This window comes from Piliocolobus tephrosceles, chromosome 5, assembly GCF_002776525.5.
Source record: "Piliocolobus tephrosceles isolate RC106 chromosome 5, ASM277652v3, whole genome shotgun sequence".
Classification (NCBI taxonomy): Eukaryota; Metazoa; Chordata; class Mammalia; order Primates; family Cercopithecidae; genus Piliocolobus; species Piliocolobus tephrosceles.
Genome location: NC_045438.1, coordinates 64,481,260 through 64,503,121, shown reverse-complemented (window position 1 = coordinate 64,503,121; position 21,862 = coordinate 64,481,260). Strand labels below are relative to the sequence as shown.

General features: G+C 43.4%; 1 protein-coding gene across 2 annotated transcripts in view; it reads left to right on the top strand.

Moving 5' to 3' along the window:
• The window catches only part of SOBP (sine oculis binding protein homolog), a 172,795-nt gene extending 151,504 nt beyond the window's left edge, over positions 1–21,291 (top strand). For both annotated transcript variants that reach the window (XM_023205948.2, XM_023205947.3), the window contains one exon: positions 20,672–21,291. The gene's annotated coding sequence lies outside the window, so the exon portion shown is untranslated. The remainder of the gene's footprint in view (positions 1–20,671) is intronic.
• Positions 21,292–21,862: the final 571 nt, after the last annotated feature.

Below are 21,862 nucleotides of genomic sequence, written 5' to 3'. Positions count from 1 at the left end.
CAGCCAATTTCAGAAGATGTAGTGATGAAATTGCCCACTACCTCTTGAGACTGACGAATTCTTTCAATGATGGGTCCCCCAAGAAATTACAGCTTTTCTTTAAAATCAGAAATACTCAGGCTTTGTCAGCTATGAAAGGGTGACAAGGCAAGTGATTTAAGATGGGAGAAAAACCACCTCTCCTCCACTAAATCGCATTTCCTCTTGCCCTCGGAAGTTCTGTGTCACCTCACAGCACAGTCTCAACCTACCATAACTCACTCACATTCGCTGGCCCTTCCTGGTTTATTTATTTATTATTTTTTGAGACAGTCTCACTCTGTTGCCCAGGCTGGAGTGGAGTGGCGCGACCTTGGCTCACTGCAACCTCTGCTGCCCAAGTTCAAGTGATTCTCCTGCCTCAGCCTCCTGAGTAGCCGGGACTGTAGCCACGCACCATGATGCCCAGCTAACCTTTGTATTTTTATTAGAGATGGGGTTTCGCCATGTTGCCAGGTTGGTCTCCAAATCCTGACCTCAAGTGATCCACCCACCTCGGCCTCCCAAAGTGCTGGGATTACAGGCGTGAGCCACCACACCCGGCTCCTTCCTGTTTTTTTGTGCACATGTGGTGCTGTTTTTCTTCTATGCCTTCAGAAACCCAGACCATTCATATGGTTGGGGAAACTGGAAATGTATCCACTAAATAAAGGACTGTATGACTTTTGTGCCCTGATGCTGAACACTGGTGACAAGTTAAAAGCTGAAGTGGAAAGCATTACAAACCAAAAGCAAAACTCAGGCTGAGATATAGTGGGTGAGGTGCAGGTGAGTGATTTCTCCATGTGCTTGTTGGGGATTCATTATATATTATTTCTCATATATACTCATTATATATTATATAGGATAATCTGTCAACTTCGGTCAGCATCTTCGTTCTTCTCCCTATGTCTGCCTTTTTCATATGGTAGTACTATTTTATTATTTTTATTTTATTTTATTTATTATTTTTTGAGACGGAGTCTTGCTCTGTTGCCCAGGCTGGAGTGCAGTGGTGTGATCTAGGCTCACTGCAACCTCTGCCTCCTGGGTTGAAGCAATTCTCCTGCCTCAGCCTCCTGAGTAGCTGGGATTACAGGCATGTGCCACCATGCCCAGCTGATTTTTTATATTTTTGGTAGAGATGGGGTTTCACTATGTTAGCTAGGCTGGTCTCAAACTCCTGACCTCAAGTGACCTGCCCACCTTGGTCTCCCAAAGTGCTGGGATTACAGGCGTGAGCCGCTGTGCTCGATCTGTAGTACTGTTTTAAAAAATCATTTAAAATAGATCAAAAGCAGACCAAAGTATCTAGAAATTAGCAACCCAGGCAGCTACAGTTGTCTTCAGGGAAGTCTTATTTGCTGGTTCTTTGTAAATTACAGGGTTTTTTCCCCATTTGGAAATTATTCTTTTCCTGGTTACCTGCCTTTATGCATTCTTGTGTGTTGATATGATTACAAATTATTTCAGTGGGCAGCTGTTTTCCCCAGATGCAGAACTAATTAAGTTTAGTTGAAGATTTTAAAAGGTTGTAAACTTCCTTTAATCTTCAACTTTTGAGACTCCAAATGCCAGTTCTGTAGCTTCTGTAAGCTGGAAAAAAATCCCCCCAAATAATAAGGAAAGCAATGTACAAACATTTTCCAAACTATTCTATCCACAAAGAATTCCATTTATAAATGGAATACTCCCTTCTTTGTCTTTGCCTAGGAGCTTGAGGGATAGCTGTTTGTATTTGTACATTTTCTAAATTTCTACAGTTTACACTTGTTTATGGTACATTGGGGAGTTCAGAGTAACCATTTGCAAATGTTTGAAGATATTCAAAAGAAAATATTCCCCCTCCTCAGTTTTCCAGGGAAATGACATAGACTCTTTAAGTAAAATTATCAATGGAAAAAATGTGTACGAGGAGTAACCCTTTCATCATCACTTTTTCCATTCTCAAGGAGCAACAGGTCCATACAGCTTTCCACCTTTGTGGCTCCCAAATTTCTAAGTTTCAAAAACCAGAAAGAAAATATGAGACCCGTTTTCCTGGTCCCAATTTCCTGATACTACTGCAGGCTCAGCAGGGGAGACTTGACTTCTTATTTTCTCAGGGAAAGCTGGAGGAGGCACCTGTAGTTTGGCTTTTGGAGTTTAGTTATTAGTCTGGCCATGGAGCCACAGTCCTAAAACAACTGTTCCAAGGCAAGGAGTTCGCTTCATTGGGGAAGCCAAAAGGGTGGAGGTCACAAGTAACTTTTTTGCCAATTTAGTTTCTCAAACTGAGAAGTTCAAGAGAGGAGGCTATCTGGGAGGATGTTGGGAAGTCAGTCCATACATTCAAAACAATACTATAGGTGCCTACTTTTAAAACAAGGAAAAGAAGGAAAATTGAGAGTGACAAGAGGAAATCAGTATGAATGGGATGTGCCCAGATTCTATGTCAGACTTGCGCTATCTAATGGTCCAGGACTTGACTATTGGGAATGTTAATTGGTGACAATCCCTAAGTTAAGGGTTAGCTTGTCTGTTAGGATGCAGTTGGCACATATAGTTCTAGGTAGAGGTACTTCAAAGAGCCAGAAAGAAGACACCAGGTCTGTGCCATGGACACATGTGAGTGGGGAGGACCTGGGAGTGTGCTTCCTGTGATCATTTCAGACTTGTAGAGGAAAGTTTTCTGAAATAAATGGTGTCAAGATTGGCCTTAGACATGTTCCATTCAATGCTGCTGGGACCATGTTAACCCTTATAACCAGGGACTTGGAGGGAAGGTTTTAATGTACCGGCATCCAACTTTTAGATACGATGTCAATCAGGTTATGATGGAATATGAGATGTCATCTGTGACTGGCTACTTATTACTTTCAGACATACCTATAACCTTCCATCTTCAGCAGGACTGAGACTAGAGTGAAGCAAAGGAAGTGCTTAGGGCAGAGACTTTGAGGAGGCACCCACTCAAGATCGTGCTAGTGCAGCAATGGTCCTGGCTCTGTCTCCAGATCCATATGGCAGCTCCCTAAAGCTGGTCTCCTGGCCCCCTGGACTCGTCCATGGATGGCCTTCAGCAACTCTCCCTGAAATTTCATGGAAAGTTTTGTGTGTCTATGCACAGAGGCATCTTCATGGAAGAAGAGGTCCATAGATTTTGGCTCCAGAAAAAGTATGCTCTATATCTCTGAAGGATTATCTTACCTTATTATGGAGCAATATCTGAGTTGAAATTTTTCTTGTTTCTCTGAGGAAGCCGAATTAATGGAAAGTTTCTCTTAAAACTTAGAATACATTGTTTGGCAGTTTCTGCTGTGGACCTCATATTGCAGAATCAAAGTTGGAGCTACATCATGTAGCACTTGCCTCAGTAAGATTGCCTTAGTGACACATTGCAAGGGGTTATAGACTTTTCTTCAAGTTACCATTTCCCACAAGGGCCTGTGATGAAAGAAGAAAAGAGAAGCAAGAAAAGAAATAAGCTAGATACTTCCCCAGCACTTGGACTTTCAAAATGTATGTGTTATAGGGAGACACTGTTCTTCTGTGGAAAGATCTTCTACCCTGCCACTGAGGCCAAGAAAGCAAAATGGCCAGAGTCAGAGAGGTGGACAGGTCGGTGAACACCAGGGCATTGATGTGGCAGTGTCTGGGAGTGCTGCTCATGCTCCCTAGCTCCCCAGTTTGCCTCTTTACTTGGAGAGACTGCACTTGGAAAGAGAGATGCGTTCGGCCAGCTATTAACCAGCTGTGCCCAGAAGGGCACTGGAAATCAGCTCCCTGACTGGTTTCCAGTGAGTCACTCCCTTACCTGCCTAAGCTGCTGCCTGTGCACCTTGTTCAATCATTTACACCTACCTTCATGCAGACAAGTGCTGCAGAGGGGCAGAGATGTCTGAAGACCAAAATACACTGCACCGTGGAACACTTACCTCATGTTGTGGAACACTTACCCCCACCCGAACGCCCCGCCTTTTCCAGACTTTCCTGTCTAAGATATCGTGCCAAAGGGACGGGGGTGGCCATGCTGTTTTCTTTCACCATGTCCTGCACAACTTATTTTGTATCCTTCAGTCGTCGTTTTAAGTACATGGCACTTTCTGTGTGGATGGATGTTAAGTCAATACATTCTGCATGTGTAACTTTTTCTTAGTGCCTCAAAGGGCATAAACGAAATTCATTCAGAGAAAGAAATAAATTAGCTTTAGAAAATAAACAGTTTAGCACTGGCATCGTTTAATAGGGTCCCATTCTCAAGGAAATGGGGTAAATGCCATTTCAGACACCAGCTCTAAATACTAACTGCAGAGAGCTCTTCTCCAGATTTGTGGATTTCCACAGCACAGAAAAAAAAAAAATAGGGTGGGATCAGGATTGGGAACATGAGACCATCAACAAGGAGGGGAAGTACACACACATGCGCGAAACTTATTTCAAGGGTCATCGAAAAGATTCTAGTGAAAATGACTGGAGCAAAAGCAAATGACAATAACAAAAACTTGGACTTATTCTCTAAAAATAGTCCTGAGTGTACTACATAGTTTTAAATTGGAAAACAGTCAAGTTACCTAACTCTGCCACTCCTTGGACTGAATTATGATCATAAAGCAAAAAATGCTTGTGCAATTGTACTATGTTGCCCAGATGTACAGCCCTGAGTAGAGAGATGGGGGCAGAGCAGACCTGGCTTTCCAGGTAGCCAAGGGGTCAGGGCTGGGGCAAATCAAAGCTTCCAGTGTTCCCAGCCTCATTCCCATCCAGATATTTGGCTGCACCAGCACTAGTTGTCTCGTCATTTTCCCCTCTGAACCTCTGGTTTGTTGTCTGTCTTTGGTATAGTAAGCTGTGTTTTGTTTTGGGTAGAAAGGGAAGTAAGAATGCAACTGATAGTATTTAAAGAACAAAAGAGAGAAATGTTTCATGGATTCATTTGATATGGAACATTGACCTAACATCCCCCAAAAAAAAAAAAAAAAAAAAAATTCAACTAAAAAGTAGATCTTTCCCTCATTTGCATGGCTTATTTCCCCAGACGTGTTTTTGGTATTGAAAATGAATGGTATTCCCATACAACATGTGTCTCAATTTGTAATGATATCCTCCTTGCAGCTGGCTTAGTTCTGCAAGTGTTTCTAAAATGTTACTGTCTTCAATTTGAACCAACCTACAATAACAAATTATCTAGAAGCAAAGTGGCTAAACGGCATTTGGTGAGAGAAGGGGAAACCCTATATTTCATCCTTCAACTCTTGTTTTAGAAATTCAGACTGTAACGTGATCTTTTGCTAAAGAAATCTACACACGCACACTTTAAAAATTGTGCAGATTGGGTGTTGTGGGAGCAAGAATGATCAGGTTTAAGTTTCTCTGCAAAGCTCTGCATCCCATCAACAAGCCCTTTTGATATTTTAAACCCATATTTAGAGTAATTTCAAGATATTTGGAGCACATGTGGTTAAATGTAAACCTTTGTCATTATAATGTGTTAGATGCTTATACTTTAAATATTTATAAGCTTTTTTTTTTTATTTTTTTGAGACAGAGTTTCACTCTGTTGCCAGGCTGGAGTGCAGTGGCGTAATCTCGGCTCACTGCGACCTCTGCCTCCTGGGTTCAAGCGATTCTCCTGCCTCAGCCTCCCAAGTAACTGGGACTACAGGCATGCGCCACCACATCCAGCTAATTTTTTTGTATTTTTAGTAGAGGTGGTTTTTCACCATGTTGGCCAGGATGGTCTCCATCTCCTGACCTCATGATCCGCCCATCTAGGCCTCCCAAAGTGCTGGGATTACAGGTATGAGCCACCATGCCCGGCCTTTATAAGCAACTTTTAAGTACTTTACCCAAAAGCTTTCTCCCACTAGAAAACTATAATTGAGTGGTATCTGAGCATCATTATAGAAGATACAAGATGAAGTCACTGCAGCATGCGTTCACATTCTTCTTGCTTTTCTGGTTTTAATTCAAATGTCATTTTTAGTAGAATCAGCTTATTTTATTATTTTAAAAGTGTATTAAAAAGTCATAAACAAGATTGGTTGTCTGTGATTTAAAACAAAGAAATTCCCCAGCACTCAAAAGTTTAAGTGTTCTAACTTGAACTGTATTGAGTCCCACGCATGAGCGTGGTGGTTCACTCCTGTAATCCCAGCACTTTGAGAGGCCAAGGCGGGTGGATCAAACTTAGGTCAGGAGTTCGAGACCAGCCTGGCCTTGTATTTTTGTAAAAATACAAAAAATTAGCTGGACATGATGGGTGTAGCTGTAGTCCCAGCTACTCGGGAGGCTGAGGCATGAGAACAGCTTGAACCTGGGAGGCAGAGGTTGCAGTGAGCCGAATTCGTGCCACCGCACTCCAGCCTGGGCGACACGGTGAGACTCCATCTCAAAACAAAAAAACAAACAAAAACTTCCCATTAGAGCATTGGATCTCAATCTGTGTCCACATGAACTCAAAGTGTCATATTGTTCCTCTGAAATGTCTTAGGGACAATTTATTGGTGGTTGGATCGAATTCTTTACTATTTACCTTCAGCCATCTTGGAAGTTAAGACATAGGATCCTGTCTTTATCATAGGTAGCCTGTTTGTGCACTTAATATGAAAAAGAGGAGGGGGAAACCCTTTTTCCAAACACAGAATCCATTTAAGCTTTGGAGGTTATAAATTTCAAAGTAATCACAGGCCCCTGGGGCTCACACTCTTTTATGGCTGGCAAAATACAACTTTCTGGTAAGAACGGGGAAAAGAAGGCTTTAAAAGGCTCATAAACTTGCTTGGACATCTAATAGCTCTTACCAAACAGCATTCTCATGAGTTAAGTGTAAATGAGTCAGAAACATATAGATCAAATTTCTTTTAAAATACACATGGGTTTAAAAATTAAGGCCAAAGTGCTTGGCAAAATAAGTTTTGGTTTTATCCAAACCCAAATGTTGAAAAAATAGTTCTAAGATTTGCCAAACCAAAAATACATGCAGGTCTCTTCAATCCTCCTATTAAATAAGATGGCATCATAAACATGGGATTTAGTGGCTATTTTCATGATCCCCCAAGGTTTAGGCAACATGAACCTTAAATATTGATTGAAAGACTATGAAAAATTTTTGGTGGAAAAACATTATAACCTTGCAAATGAAGATGAGGGCCACTGGTTTAGGGTTCGAATCCTGATTTTGACAGCGCTTCTCACTGTCTGGTCAGGTGATCACCTTGTCCTTTGTCTTAGCTCTGGGTGTGTGTGTGTGGCCTATGCATAGCAATAATAACGTTTAAAATCCTATTTTGGATTTTATAAATCCTAAATTTATACTTAATTCATATATTACAATCTGCGAAACTTAATAACTCCTCATCATATCCAAACAGAGGAAAGCAGTCCCCTTTTGCTGAGTCATAGTTCAGAGATAGTCTTCATTTATTTCCCTAGAGAGTAAAACATATCCATTTTGCACTAACAGTATCTATTGCTGACTTTGCTCAGGTCTGTGTTATTAAAAGGAGAGAGAGAGGGAAAGAGAGAAAAGAAAAAAAGTGGGGGAGGATGTGTGGCAGGAGTCTTTGACTTGATTTGAAGAACTAATAACCTACTGAGAGACAAAAAAAAAAAAAAAAAAAGATAACCAAGGTCACTTTTACAAGCAACATGCAGAATCTGCAAACTGATTTGACACTGCAGACAGTAGACTTCAGCAAGAGCAGGGACGTGTCCAGTTCACTCATTGTTGTAACCAAGTGCCTGCACAGGGGCGGGAGGAATGAGCACACAAGTATTCAGTGATCATGTGAATGAAAGCGTCTCCGTAGAGGAACAGCTAATGAAGTTGCCTTGATGGAGTGCCTTCAGGTCGATGAATTCTGAGTTCTGAACCTGAAGAGGGACGTGGGCCGGTGATCAGGGGTGGAGGAATGAGGGGTGAAGTAGCATGTTAAAGGGCACAGACACAGAAAAGAGCAAGCTGTGTTAGGGATGACCTTCCGGTTCCCTTGGCTGGAACAAAGGACTTGACCACAGAGAGTGAGAAGCATGAGGCTGGAGGAGAGTGGGAAGGTGGTAGAACAGGAGGTTGGGGAATTTATTCTCAGTACATTGGGCAACGTCACTGTGGCCTCAAGCACAAGAATGACAAGATGAAATCTGTGTTTGAGGAAAATTACTTGAGCAGCTGTTCATAGTCTGAAAGACTGGCATTGCTGAAGCTGATGGTTGTATTCTGATGGCAGGCTAATTGCCAACAGTTGATTCTAAACATTGCAGAACGTCATCGCTGGAGTGTGAGGGACATGTGCTGCCAGATCTATGGGTTAAGTTTGGAAAGCCATTGTCTCTGGACAGTGAGAAGAACTTTCTTTGTGCTGAGTGGGCCTAAGGAAATGTCACAGTGCCCAGTGGAAGGAAATCTCACAATCAACAGACGATTCCAGGGTCTAAAGAAAGAGGATGCTGGCTGGGCTCCAGATGGCCATGGAAACAGAGGCCCCACCCTTCTGACCAACCAGCAGCTCTGAGCCTTAAGCCAGCAGGGAAGGGCAGATGTGGGCTGCTGTTTCATGCGTGCACAGGCAGGCCCTGGCTCTTGGAACAGTGGACTTCACGGATGCGGAATGTGGAGATTGCACAGCGATGCCTAGACTGTCTGTCCTTGGACTGAAGGGCAGTAGAACGGCTCAGGAGGCTTGTTCTATATTCCTTAGACACCTCTGGAGATTTTCTCAGAATCAGAATCAGATCCTCCCATGGCCTGCAGCTACTTTTAAGAAAGTTTGATAACCTTTTGGAGATGTCTTTTTCTCTTTTTTGACTTCCCAGGCTGTAAACCTTCAGAAGCTTCCACATGTGGTGCCAGTGGGCTCCCGGTGGCGAAGGAAGGTGGCAGTGTGATTTAGTGGAAAAGAACATCTGCTCTGGAGTTGGGCCAGCTTGGGTTCATATCCCAGCAGAGACACTTACCAGGTGAGGGAGAAAGGGACTTCACCTCTCTGAGCCTCAGTCTCTATGTCATGAGTACTAAGATTGCTGTAGGAGGCAAGGAAATGTATAAAGGGTGGCTCATCACAGATGCCCTAAAATGGCAGTTGCCGTCCTGTTAGAAAGGTTTCGTTGCCTAAGGAAAGAGCTTGGGACTGGAGTGAGACCTGCCTGGGTTTGAAAACTGGCTGTGTCACTTACCAGCTGTGAGGATTTGGACAAGTTTTATAACCTCTCTGGGCCTGCGTTTTCTCATTAAATAATTATAATAGCTAATATTTATTGAGCACTTTCTACATGTAGGCAGTGTTTTAAATGCTACATACCAACAATGCATGAGACTTAGCATTATTAAGCCCATTTTGCAGATGAAGAGACTGAGACATGGAGAGGTTAAGTATGCCACCCAGAGTCATGTGGCCAGTAAATAGGATTGCTGAGATATGACTGGCAGCCTGGTTCCAGAGTTTCCATGAAAAACCACTGTCCATGGCTTATGTATAAAAAAATGAAGATAATAACTCCTACTTCGTGCAGTTATCAGCTCCAATGTAAATAACAAGTTAAAATGTCCGGGAGCTACCTGGCTCATAGTAGATGCTTATTACAAAAATTGTCATTTTTTGTAATTTCTGCAGCCCAGAACTACTTCCCTTGAATGTGTAATGGAAAATAATGAAACACTTCCACGTTGTCAACCTCAGAGGTTAGGGAAACCATTCCAGAAATTCTCATAAAATCTCTGGTTCCACTTTTACAAGTCGAGACTGCAACAAAGTGAGTGAGTGCCCAAGGTCACAGGGTGGCACAGCCAGGATTAGAACCCGAGTCCTCATCTGCCTTTCCTCTCGGTGGGACATGGGATCCGACCGCAGCTGCTTCAGTTACATGCGTTGTGCCAAGCACCAGAGTCATATTTTTGCCACCCACGGCATGGCTTCCTCACATCAGGAAGCCAATTCCAGAGAGAAAATAGGTTGTGCCTGAACATCTAGGGTTGAGGGGTTAAAGGGTTGCAGAAAAGCAGTTATTAACCACACTCTCCATCATTTTTGCTGTTGGGGGAGAATCAGTATTCTAGCACTTACGGTTTGCAATGGCATTTCTACTAAGATGAAGCTTTCTCCCTCCCTCTCTCTGCTAATAGGCTGGTCGTAAAGAATGAATCAAGTGTGGAGAAGACTGCTTTCCCAGACCTCATCTAAATCCTAAAATCTGCTGTTGACCCACAGGTCAAAGCTACTTGCCACATGAAGCTGCTTTTATCTCTCTATTCTTTCTCTTTCACCTAGAATGCCTCTGTTCATATAGAGAACTAACACACATAATCTTAACACAGTAAACATCTGGGTTTTTTGTCACAGGCATAATTTTTGGAAAGCCGCAGTCTTGAGAGTCAGTGTGGTAGAAATCAGAACAGGACAAGGACCCTGGCCTTTCCACTGACCTCTTGAATGAGTCTGAGTCTCTGAATTCATCTAGGACGTAGCATCTCCCACTTTAACAGGGACACAGTGACACCTGCTTCTGTAGTCACAGTGGGGAGAGGGGAGCAGAGCTGTGGGCCAGGAGCCTGCTTAGTTCCATGAACTGACATCAGCTAGTTCGTGTGTTGGATGAGACTTGATGAAAATGTGTTTTTTTTTTTCTTACGAAATAACTTTTCAGAGTTCTTGTTTGCAAAGGCAGGGTGTTAGGCCATGTATGTCTCTAAGGCACCATACAGCTCTGACATTGTGACTCTACCCCCCTCCACCCTACTGTCAGGGCAAAGAAGGGGGGAGATGGAACATAGACTAGGGGTCAGCACTCCCAGTGGGAGGGGGAGACTGGACTTTGGGGTTCTAGAAGCTGGACTTACATCCACCTTTTCTTATTTCTAGCAACCCTTCCTGGCAAAGTTCTTCATCTGTAAAATGGAGGTAGTAATAAATATTTCAGTAACATTGCTGTTTGCTTCCAAGTGAAATAAGTATATAAAAATGCCTGGTGCTGTATTTGGCATAAATCAGGTGTGCAATAAAATTTGACTCCTAGCCTGGGCACAGTGGCTCATGCCTGTAATTTCAGGACTTTGGAAGACTGAGGTAGGAGGATCATGAGCCCAGGAGTTCGAGACCCCATCTCTACAAAAAATTTAAAAATTAGCTGGGCGTTGTGGTGCATGCCTGTAGAACCAGCTACTCAGGAGGCTGAGGCCCAGGAGTTTGAGGCTGCAGTGAGCCATGATCATGCAGCTGCCCTCCAGCCTGGGTGATGGAGCAAGACCCTGCCCGCCCCCACTACCAAAAAAAAAAAAAAAGTCAGGAGCCATGGCTCATGCCTGTAATCCCAGCACTTTGCAAGGCCTAGAGGCCAAGGCGGGAGGATCACTTGAGCCCAAGAATTTGAGACCAGGCTGGGCAACACAGGGAGACCCCATTTCTACAAAAAATTAGAAAAATTTAGCCAGACTTGGTGGTGCATGCCTGTGGTCCCAGCTACTTGGGAGGCTGAGATCACTTGAGCCCAAGAGGTTGAGGCTGCAGTGAGCCATGATGGCACCACTGCACTCCAACCTGGGTGACAGAGCAAGACCCTGTCTCAAAAAAAAAAAAAAAAAAAAAAAGGAAAGAAAGAAAAAAAGAAAACTCCTTTCATTGAAGATGTAAACCACAATAGGAAGTACTTAGTTCTGAAAGCCAGGGCATAGGACCTAGGCTCCTGTTCAAAATTTCCTGCAGAACATTAGCTCTATCGTGTAATTCTTCTTTATTCTATTTTTCTTTTTTTGGGAGTGAACAGAGCCATCTGCTATAGTGTGTTTGTTAAAAAAAGAAAGAAAAAAGAAAAGTACACTGTTAGTCATGAATCCCTCCATGGTTTTGGAAGAGGGCCTGCCAGAGACCAGGTCATTTGGTTTGCTTAAACTTGCAGGTTCCAAAAAGAACTTAAAGAGAATCCATTGTCCAGGGTGAAGATAAGGACTCACTTAAGTGAATGAACAAGAGGGGGCTCCATAGTTCTGGGTTTTTTGCCCCTCAGAAACTTTTAGAGGTCAGCAAGAAATAGCAATGACCGCTTATAAGAAAAAACAGACCACTGTCTCCTAACCCATAGAACCAGCAAAGGAAAACAACATTTTCATTTGTAAAACAAAGACTTAAAGATAGAGTTATCCCAGTAGGGAGTCTTATATGGTTGTAATTTTTACTGATTAACGAGTAAAATAAGGGATATAGCTAAAGGAAAAATTTATTTAAAAATTAAAGAAAACAAGGCCTTATAATTGGTTAATTTTAATTTTAATTTTAGTACTCAGGAACCTTAGCTTCACAGAGCCATAGGGTGAGTAGCATCACGGTGATGAAGCTGAAATTCAGACCAGAGCCTAACACTGAGCTAAGATGAAACTCACCCTTGGCTCCCATACCCTCTCCTTACCACGAGCTATAGACTCGAAAGGAGAAGGAATGTTTTTCAGTTGCAGGCATATCTCACTTTATCATGCTTCACTTTATTGTGCTTCACAAATATTGCCTTTGTACAGATGGAAGGTTTGTGGCAACCCTGTCAAGTCTATGAATGCCATTTTTCCAACAGCATGTTCTCACTTTATGTCTCTGTGTCACATTTTGGTAATTCTCACAATGTTTCAAACATTTTCATCATCATATCTGCTATGGTGATTTGTGACCAGTTATCTTTGATGTTACTATTGTCATTGTTTTGGGACACCATGAACTGTACCCAGGTAAGAGGTGAAGTTAGTCAATAAATATTGGGTATATTCTGACTGCTCCACCAACTGGCTGTTCCCCCATCTTTCTCCTTCTCCTTGGGCCTCCCTATTTCTTGAGATACAAGATTGAAACTAGTCCAGTTAATAACCCTATAATGGCCTCTAAATGTTTAAGTGAAAGGAGGAGACACATGTCTCTCATTTTGAATCAAAAGCGAGAAATGATTAAACTTAGTGAGGAAGGCATATTGAAAGCCAAGACAGGCCAAAAGCTAGGCTTCTTGTGCCAATCAAGTTGTGAATGCAAGGAAAAAGTCCTTGAAGGAAACTTAAATTGGTACTCCATGGCTAGGCACAATGACTCAAACCTGTAATAATCCCAGCACTTTGGGAGGCTGCGGCTAACGCATCGCTTGAGCCCAGGAGTTCAAGATCAGCCTGGGAAACATGGCAAAACCCTGTCTCTACAAAAAATATGAACCCTGTTCTCTACAAAACCCTGTCTCTACAAAAAAAATTAGCTGGGTGTGATGGTGCACACCTGTAGTCCCAATTGCTCAGGAGGCTGAGGTGGGAGGAACACCTGAGCCCAGGAAGTTGAGGCTGCAGTGAGCTGTGATCATGCCACTGCACTCCAGCCTGAATGAGTGAGATATTGTCTCTAAATAATAAATAAAAGTGCTACTCCAGTGAACACACAAATGATAAGAAAGCAAAACAGCCTTATTGCTGATATAGAGAAAATTTGAGTGGTCTAGATGGAAGATCAAACTGACCACAATATTTCCTTAATCCAAAACTTAATCCAGAGCAAGGCCCTAACTCTCTTCATCAGTGAAGGCTGAGAGAGGGGAGGAAGCTGCAGAAAAAGATTTTCAAGCTAGCAGAAGTTGGTTCATGAATTTTAAAGAAAGAAGCTCTCTCCATAACATCAAAATGCAAGGAGAAGCAGCAAGTGCTGACGTAGAAGCTGTAGCAAACTACTCAGAAGATCTAGCTAAGATCATTGATGAAGGTGAGTACACTAGACAACAGATTTTCAATGTAGATAAAACAGCTTTATATTGAAAGAAGATGCCAACTAGGACTTTCGTAGACAGAGAGGAGTCAATGCCTGACTTTGAAGCTTCAAAGGACAGGCTGACTCTCTTGGTAGGGGCTAATGCTGCCGGTGACCTTAAGTGGAAGCCAGTGTTCACTTACCGTTCTGAAAATCCTAGGGCCTTTAAGAATTATGCTGAATCTACTCTGCTTGAGCTCTATCAGTGGAACAACGAAGCCTGGGTGACAGCACATCTGTTGATACCGTGGTTTACTGAATATTTTAAACCCACTGTTGAGACCCACTGCTCAGGAAAAAATAATCCTTTCAAAACATTACTGCTTATTGACAATATACTTGGTCATCCAAGAGCTCTGATGGAGCGGTACAAAGAAATTAATTGTTTTCATGCCTGCTAACACAACATTCATTCTGCAGCCCATGGATCAAGGAGGAATTTTGACTTCCAAGTGTTATCATTTAAGAGATATACTTCATAAGGCCCTAGCTGCCATTGATAGTGATGCCTCTAACAGATTTGGGCAAAATACATTGAAAATCTTCTGGAAAGGATTCACTATTCTAGATGCCATTAAGAACATTTGTGATTCATAAAGAAGAGGTCAAAATATCAACATTAACAGGAGTTTGGAAGGAGTTGATTCCAACACTCATGGATGACTTTGAAGGTTCAAGATTTCAGTGGAGGAAGTAACTGCAGGTATGATGGAAATAGCAAGAGAATTACAAGGGGAACCTAAATATGTGGCTGAATTGCTGCAATCTCATGATCAAACTTGAACAGATGAGGAGTTGCTTCTTATGAATGAACAAAGAAATTGGTTTCTAGAGGTAGAATCTGCTCCTGGTAAAGATGCTGTGAACAATGTTAAATTACAACAAAGGATTTAGAATATTCCATAAACTTCGTTGATAAAACAGCAGCAGGGATTGACTACAGTTTTGAAAGAGTTCTATTGTGGGTAAAATGTTATCAAAGAGCATAGCATGACACAGAGAAATCCTTTGTGAAAGGAAGAATCAACCAATGTGGCAAACTTTAATGTTGTCTTATTTTAAGAAATTGCCACAGCCACCCTAGCCTTTGGCAATCACCACCCTGATTAGTCAGCAGCCATCAGTATCAAGGCAAGACTCTCCACCACCACAAAGGTTATGATTCACTGAAGGCTCAGATGATTGGTAGCTTTTTTTTTTTTTTTTTTTTTTACAAATAAAGTATTTTAAATTAAGAACTGTACATTGTTTTTTAGACATAATGCTACTGCACATTTAATAGACTACTGTATAGTATAACATAACTTTTATATGCACTGGGAAACCCCAAAAAATGCATGTGACTTGCTTTATTGCGATACTTACTTTATTGCAGTGGTCTAGAACCAAACCTGCAGTATCTCCCACCTTATGCCTGTATCTTCATCAGCTAATGAACTATAAGAAAAGAGATGCCATCCTCTTCCAAAATGAAAACAATTTGTATCCTGCAAAAGCCATTTAAAAGCTCTTCATGAAACGATGGTTGATGGAGGAGAGAAGGAATCATGTTTTGGCAAAAACCTTCCTTCCTGGGATGGGTTTGGTGTGGGGACCACTATCTGGCATCACGCTCAGAGTTTTATCAGCTGGTGCAGGCGGCTCTGTTCATTGACCGCAGGGCTCTACCCTTGTGAGTGTACCAGAATAGCTGCGGCTACCTGAGAGCAATCCAGTCCTCAGGGACTCGTTATTGTCCCAGATAAACAGCGTTGCCGCCGCCAGCACTAATGGCTGTATTTAACTGTGATAAGTGATGGGCAGACGTGCCCGAGTGAGTGGATCTCTGCTAGGTCCTGGGTAATTGGACAAAGGCAAGCTGGCTGGCAGCAGGCATTTCTTGCACATCACAGAATTGATGCCACAGGGTTTTAGACTCCTGGGGATAAATATGACAGACATGGGGAGCTTGCCTTCTAAATGAGGAAGACAGGACAGACCTACTGGATTTTGATTATGCTAATTACAAAAGTATTTGAGGAAGGAAATAATACAAGTTTAGAAAATGGGTTAGATTAATAGAGGCAGGCTTCCTGATAGAGGTGGAATCTGCCACCACAAAAGAGCTAGTTTGGAAATGTTGGGATGTAGAATAAGACAGACATTTTTCTTTGGACACACATTTACTTTTGGGAATGGTTGCCTGGAAGTTTTATGAAATGCTGCAAGTGTAAGTTTTAGGCTATAAAGGTCAAAGAAGTAAAGGTGAGAGTGGCCACATTTTGACAGTATCAACATTGAGAGAATGTATTAGGCACAGTTTTGCTCTCTATAATTCTCTGGAAAATTTTGTGTTATAAAGGAAGATGAGTATCTAGATCACATTCTTGGCCATGCTTCCCTGATGAAACAGAAAAGTGACTCACCAGGTGGACAGAGAGTCTCTCAATGCATTTGGTGTGCAATTACAATTCCATGAAGAGAAATATTTCATTCCTCTGGCCAAAAGGGGCAGGCAGGCCTGGAATTCTGAAGATAGCTGGTCATACATGCCTGGTGGAGACCATGCCTTGTGGTGCCAGCGTGTATGTATGGTACATCCATAGTACATGTATGATACATATATGGCATAAGAAATGGGCTTATTTGTACAATTGTGTGTGTCTGATGCTCCACGTAGCAGGGGTGGATTTTCCTGCCTTCAGACAAATGCCCAATTCAGAGGAAAACCCAAGTGTGAGGCACAAGTATGGCCACTTCCCCAGAATCCCCTGCTTTAAGGGGTATTCCACAAACCTCTGCCATAGGGGTGTGTGTGTGTGTGTGTGTGTGTGTGCACTGAGAGAAGGAGACTCTTTCTGAAATTTTGGAGTTCAGGGTCCGAAGTTCATGGGCTTCCTTATATACTGGTAACAGATTAAAATCCAGTTGTTCAAGTTTATAATTCTACATATTTGATATTGGCTTTTGTTGAAAGATTCCACAACCTCAGCATGTGAGAAATGGAAGACTTAATACTAAAGCTCACCCAGGCCCCCACTGCACAGAGGAAGAAGAATCGAGGCCCTGAGGGAGGGTGGCTGAGGAACATGGAGGAGGAATCAGGGCTCTGAGGGAGGGTGGCTGAGGAACATAGAAGAATCAAGGCTCTGGGGGAGGGTGGCTGGGGACGCAGTGGAAGAATCGAGGCTCTGGGTGAGGGTGGCTGAGGAACATGGAGGAGGAATCAAGGCTCTGAGGGAGGGTGGCTGAAGAACATGGAGAAGGAATCAGGGCTCTGAGAGGGTGGCTGAGGAACACAGTAGAAGAATCAAGGCTCTGAGGGAGGGTGGCCGAGGAACATAGAAGAATCGAGGCTCTCGGGGAGGTTGCCTGAGGAACATGGATGAGAAATCGAGGCTCTGAGGGAGGGTGGCTGAGGAACATAGTAGAAGAATCGAGGCTCTGGGGGAGGGTGACTAAGGAACATGGAGGAGGAATGGAGGCTCTGAGGGAGCGTGGCTGAGGAACATGGAAGAGGAATGGAGGCTCTGAAGGAGGGTGGCTGAGGAACATGGAGAAGGAATCAGGGCTCTGAGGGAGGGTGGCTGAGGAACATAGTAGAAGAATTGAGGCTCTAGGGGAGGGTGGCTGAGGAACAGGTCCGAGATCACACAGCCAGTCAGAGGCATTTGGACTGTAACTTGGGTCTCTGTTTCACTTACTGTAGTAATTTCCCCTTTGCACAGATGAAGACATTTAGACATGGAGGACAGTTTTTTTGTAAGATCTTCTGCTTGGCAAGGGCAAAATCGAACCAGCTCCAGACTCTGGAACTTCCTGCCATGATCACTTTCTAAAAATCCCAAGCTTGTTTCCTCCCCACTCTGTTAGATTTCATATCTTGCATACCAAGAAATATCAGAAAAGTGAAGCCCAGCTTGGTTCTTCATTTTCATGGATTCCAGAGTCTTTTCCTGTGTCACCAACAAGGGGGCTGCCCTGAACCAGCCAGAGCCAGAAGGACAAATGAGGATGCCTTCAATACCACCCCCTCCTCAAATGTTATCAGCAGAGAGGGACTTGTACTGCCACCATCTGGCCTTTGTAGGTGTCCCAGACACGGCAAGTATGTGGTGAGAGGGAAGGAAACAGCACAAATTGTCTACTTTACCATTCTCTTAAAATAAGCTTCGTGTGAGCAAGCTTTTCAGAGCAGCAGGACTAGGGCTGCGAAAAATAGAGTGTGGTGCAGCTGCACCCTTTAGAACTTTGGGGGAAAACACATATTATTTACCAGACAATAATAGATACCAGAGAATAATAATGATTATTATAGTGTTTGGGATGGCAAATGCTGTAGTTAAGGTTCCAGAATGGCTCTTATTATAAATCCCGTTTTCCTGAGTCTCTTGTGAAAGCCTGGAAATTTTCTTTAAGTAGGCTGATGCTGTCCATGTTTGGTCTTTGTCCAAAGGTGATTTAAATATAAAGAAACTTACTGGAGAAATATTCCTTTTTTAAAATAGTGGTTGCATTAAAGAAAAAAAACTACATGATTAAAAAAAGCAGTTGCAGCATTCTTAAGTAAGCAATTCAAAATGGTGGTGTTTCCCAGTTACTGGAGGAAAATGTTAACCACTCTCCCTTCTCCCTTTTAAAGAAAGAATTTGGAGGCCCCTGTCACTACAAGATTCAGTCACTCTTGGTTCCAGGCCCAGACGTGGGGATGGCTTCCCTCCCTCCACAGCAACTTCCAGGCTGTGCTTGCTAAATGCAAAAGAATTGTCCCCAGAAGAAGTGACCCCGGTGTCTTTGGATCCACTTGTCATCTCTGCAGCTCCTCAGTTTTTTGTGGCCTCACATTTGATGGTGGATCTTGGTGCTTTTGTTTTTGTATGCCTTCTCTCCATTGTCACTTATTTGAAAGAAAGAGAGAGAGAGACAGAGAGAGAGAGACAGAGAGAAAGAAAGACAGTCAAATACGAACTCTTTATTCAGAAATAAATATCCACATTTCCAAATCTGACCGTGCCAAATGAAAAGGTTTCCATGGCCTTGTAATTCCACCCCCATTACATATTTGTGGTGTTTTGCATTTTCACTTTGGTTATTTAATATACATATTAAGTACACACAGATCTGGTGATTTAATGTGATTGGGGGAACTCAGGCATTTCCTGTCGTGCACAGTGAAACTTTCAAACCTTGTTTTTGGCTGCTGCTGATTATTGTTGCCATTAACACCAGGATTTGGATAGCAGGGTTCAAAGCACAAGCTTCCACTTAGTCCTCCCAATGGGCATTTGACCTCCTCTTGCTCTTGCTAAATTCATGTTACAAACACTCCAAGCAAGCTTCCAGGTCGCTTTGTGGCTCCATTTCTTCACTATAAAATGAGGAATTGGTACTGTATTATCTCTGGGGTCCCTTCAAGTCCTACATTCTATCACCTCTCTGGAGTTATTTGCTCATTGTTCTAAGAATAATCTCAACAGTTGTAAAGATGTTTACAAGTCCTCTGTCACCACCTCACCTTAGCCAAATTTTACCCATTCACATTTCTGATGGCCTCATTTATTGGCAGAAAGAAAAGGTGCTGTTTTGGGGCATGGCAGAAGAGAGCCGCCTGACCCACTCACGTGATCAAAGTGTGTCGAGCGCCCACAGCGGGCCAGACTCTGAGCTAGGAGTTGGGTGTAGAGACACGAGCAAAACAGACAAACCCCTGACCTCTGGGGCTTTACCGTGCATTGGCTGACTTCTAAGTGGCTGCTCCCGGGAGTGACTGAGTGGCCTCAGGAAGCTGTATTTCAAACCAAGCGACGGGCAGCAAATGAAAGAAGCCTGCAGGGATAAAGAGGCAGAGCCTCATGTCTCGGTGAATGTTGGGATGAGCCTTCCCCAGAAACTAACTTTCCTGGTGGAAAATCCTGTTCAGAGCCTCTGCCCTGGGACCCCAAGGCTCTTGGTTGGTTTATTTTCTTCCAGTCCAGTGCTACTGTTTGTTTTGGATGTGAAGACATGTGAATGGCTCACCTTTTACAGGCAAGACCCACACACGGAGAAGAGCAGGCATTTCTTCCAGCTTAGTTGCCTTTGTGGGAAACTTCTGAAGATAGGTATATGTGTCCATGGTAATTTTCCACCTCCCAAAAAGTGAATCTATTGGCCCTCTTTTCAGCAAATACCAGAGCTGAGACATAGGGTTACAGGAGTGAGCTCTGGAGCTCCAGGGTCCCCCGTGACCTTGCCTGGCTTTGGAGTGAACTTGGGTGACTCAAAAGGCCTCCTGCTAGGGCTGGGCACAGTGGTTCACGCCTGTAATCCCAGCACTTTGGGAGCCCAAGGTGAGTGGATCACTTGAGGCTGGGAGTTCAAGACTAGGCCTGGCCAACATGGTGAAATCCTGGTCTCTACTAAAAATACAAAAATTAGCTGGGCATGGTGGTGCATACCTGTAATCCCAGCTACTTGGGAGGCTGAGGCAGGAGAATCCCTTGAAACTGGGAGGCAGAGATTGCAGTGAGCCAGTTGCGCCACTGCACTCCAGCTTGGGCAACAGAGCGAGACCCTGTCTCAAAAAAAAAGAAAAGAAAAGAAAAAAAAAGCCTCCTGCTGGTTAAGCATGCAGTCATGTGGAGGGGGAAGGGTTGCTGGATTGCAAAGGATGCTGTGGTCTTTGGGTGAGGGCGTGGTACACGCTGCTCATTATGGTATTCCAAAAAATGACTTGAGTTTCATTTCCTCACACAAAGCTGGCAGGGCTGACCTGAGCAGACCGTGAATGAAACTCCTGTTGAAATCACGCTGTGCTGCAGCGGTTCTGAGGCTCATCCTAGGTCTGCCCTGGTGGCTGGAGAGTGCGCTGCTGTCTGATTCATGCCTGGGTTCTCCCCAGCTGGGTGGAGGGAGGGGATCGGTCCAGTGGATTCTGACAGGCCCTTCTGCTCTTTTTCCAGGAATGCTCACTCACAGGGTACGCTCACGGAGAGAGGGCACAGAGCAAACCATGTCACGCCATCCAATGACACCAGCTGGTCAGCTCACCACCCCCTCTGGCTCAAATTCAAGCAAATAAAGCCGCTTCCTGTCATTAAGCATCTCAGAGGAAGCAGCCCTCCCTCGATGGCCTCTAGCCCAGAGAAGCCCGCGCGTCTTGGACCCACCAGGCAGGCCCAGCCTTCCTGCTGCCACCATCTCTGCTTCTCCCCAGAGGAACTTAGGGATTTCATCCCTGGCTTTTAAAAAAAATGAAATACCAACAAGCCACAAGGACCAATGTAGGTATTCTCCCCGCCCCGTCTTCAAGGCTCAGCGGCTGAGGCTGGAAGATGATATGGATTGGAACACAAAAAATCTTTTTTTAATCTTTTTAAAAACTGCTGTGGTTTTGCTGCTACACTAAGAATTGTGATTTGCATTGTACGGTTTTGGACCTATACTGTTCACGTTTTGATGGCGGAGAGGGGTGGTCCTGGAGGCCCAACGCTTCAGAGTCATCTCTGTCCTGCCCGGGATGCACTTTTAAATGAAGAGTTAGAATATTTTATTGGCTAATATACCTTTCTTGTTATTTTTACAAAGGCCACCTTTATCCTTTTTGATGCCATATTTTCAGTGTTACACTTTTATGGCTTTTAATTTTCGATTTGACAGATGTAAGAAGCAGCATGAATAGTTTATACTGTGGTTTTTCAGAGACTGAATGCCAAGAGAACTCGGTAAATGTTTATTCTTCTCAGCTTTCTCTTTAAATTCCCCTAAATAGCGCCCCATTTGGGAACAGAGCAAGAGTGTTGAACTGAAGACCAAAATGCCCTCAAGGTGTAAAATAATCCGAGGGGGAATATTTGCTGGGCGTCAGGAAAGACTCGGATGAAATTTCAACACTGATGGTTTTCGGTGATCCAGGAAGTCAGTGAGACAATCTCTCTATACGCAGAGCCCTTTCATGATAATTAGAATGGTATGGACAAACCAATGAAAACAAGAGGGAAAGTGAGAAAGATCACCCATGATTCTGTTTCACTGTTTGCTTTCTCCTGTCATGGTTAAGAGAAATGTGCAATTCAATCCTCAATCAGTGGGTGGAGGATAACAGGGTAGATTCACTTGTGTGCACTTGTACAGTTGTAGCTGCGAGTCCAGAA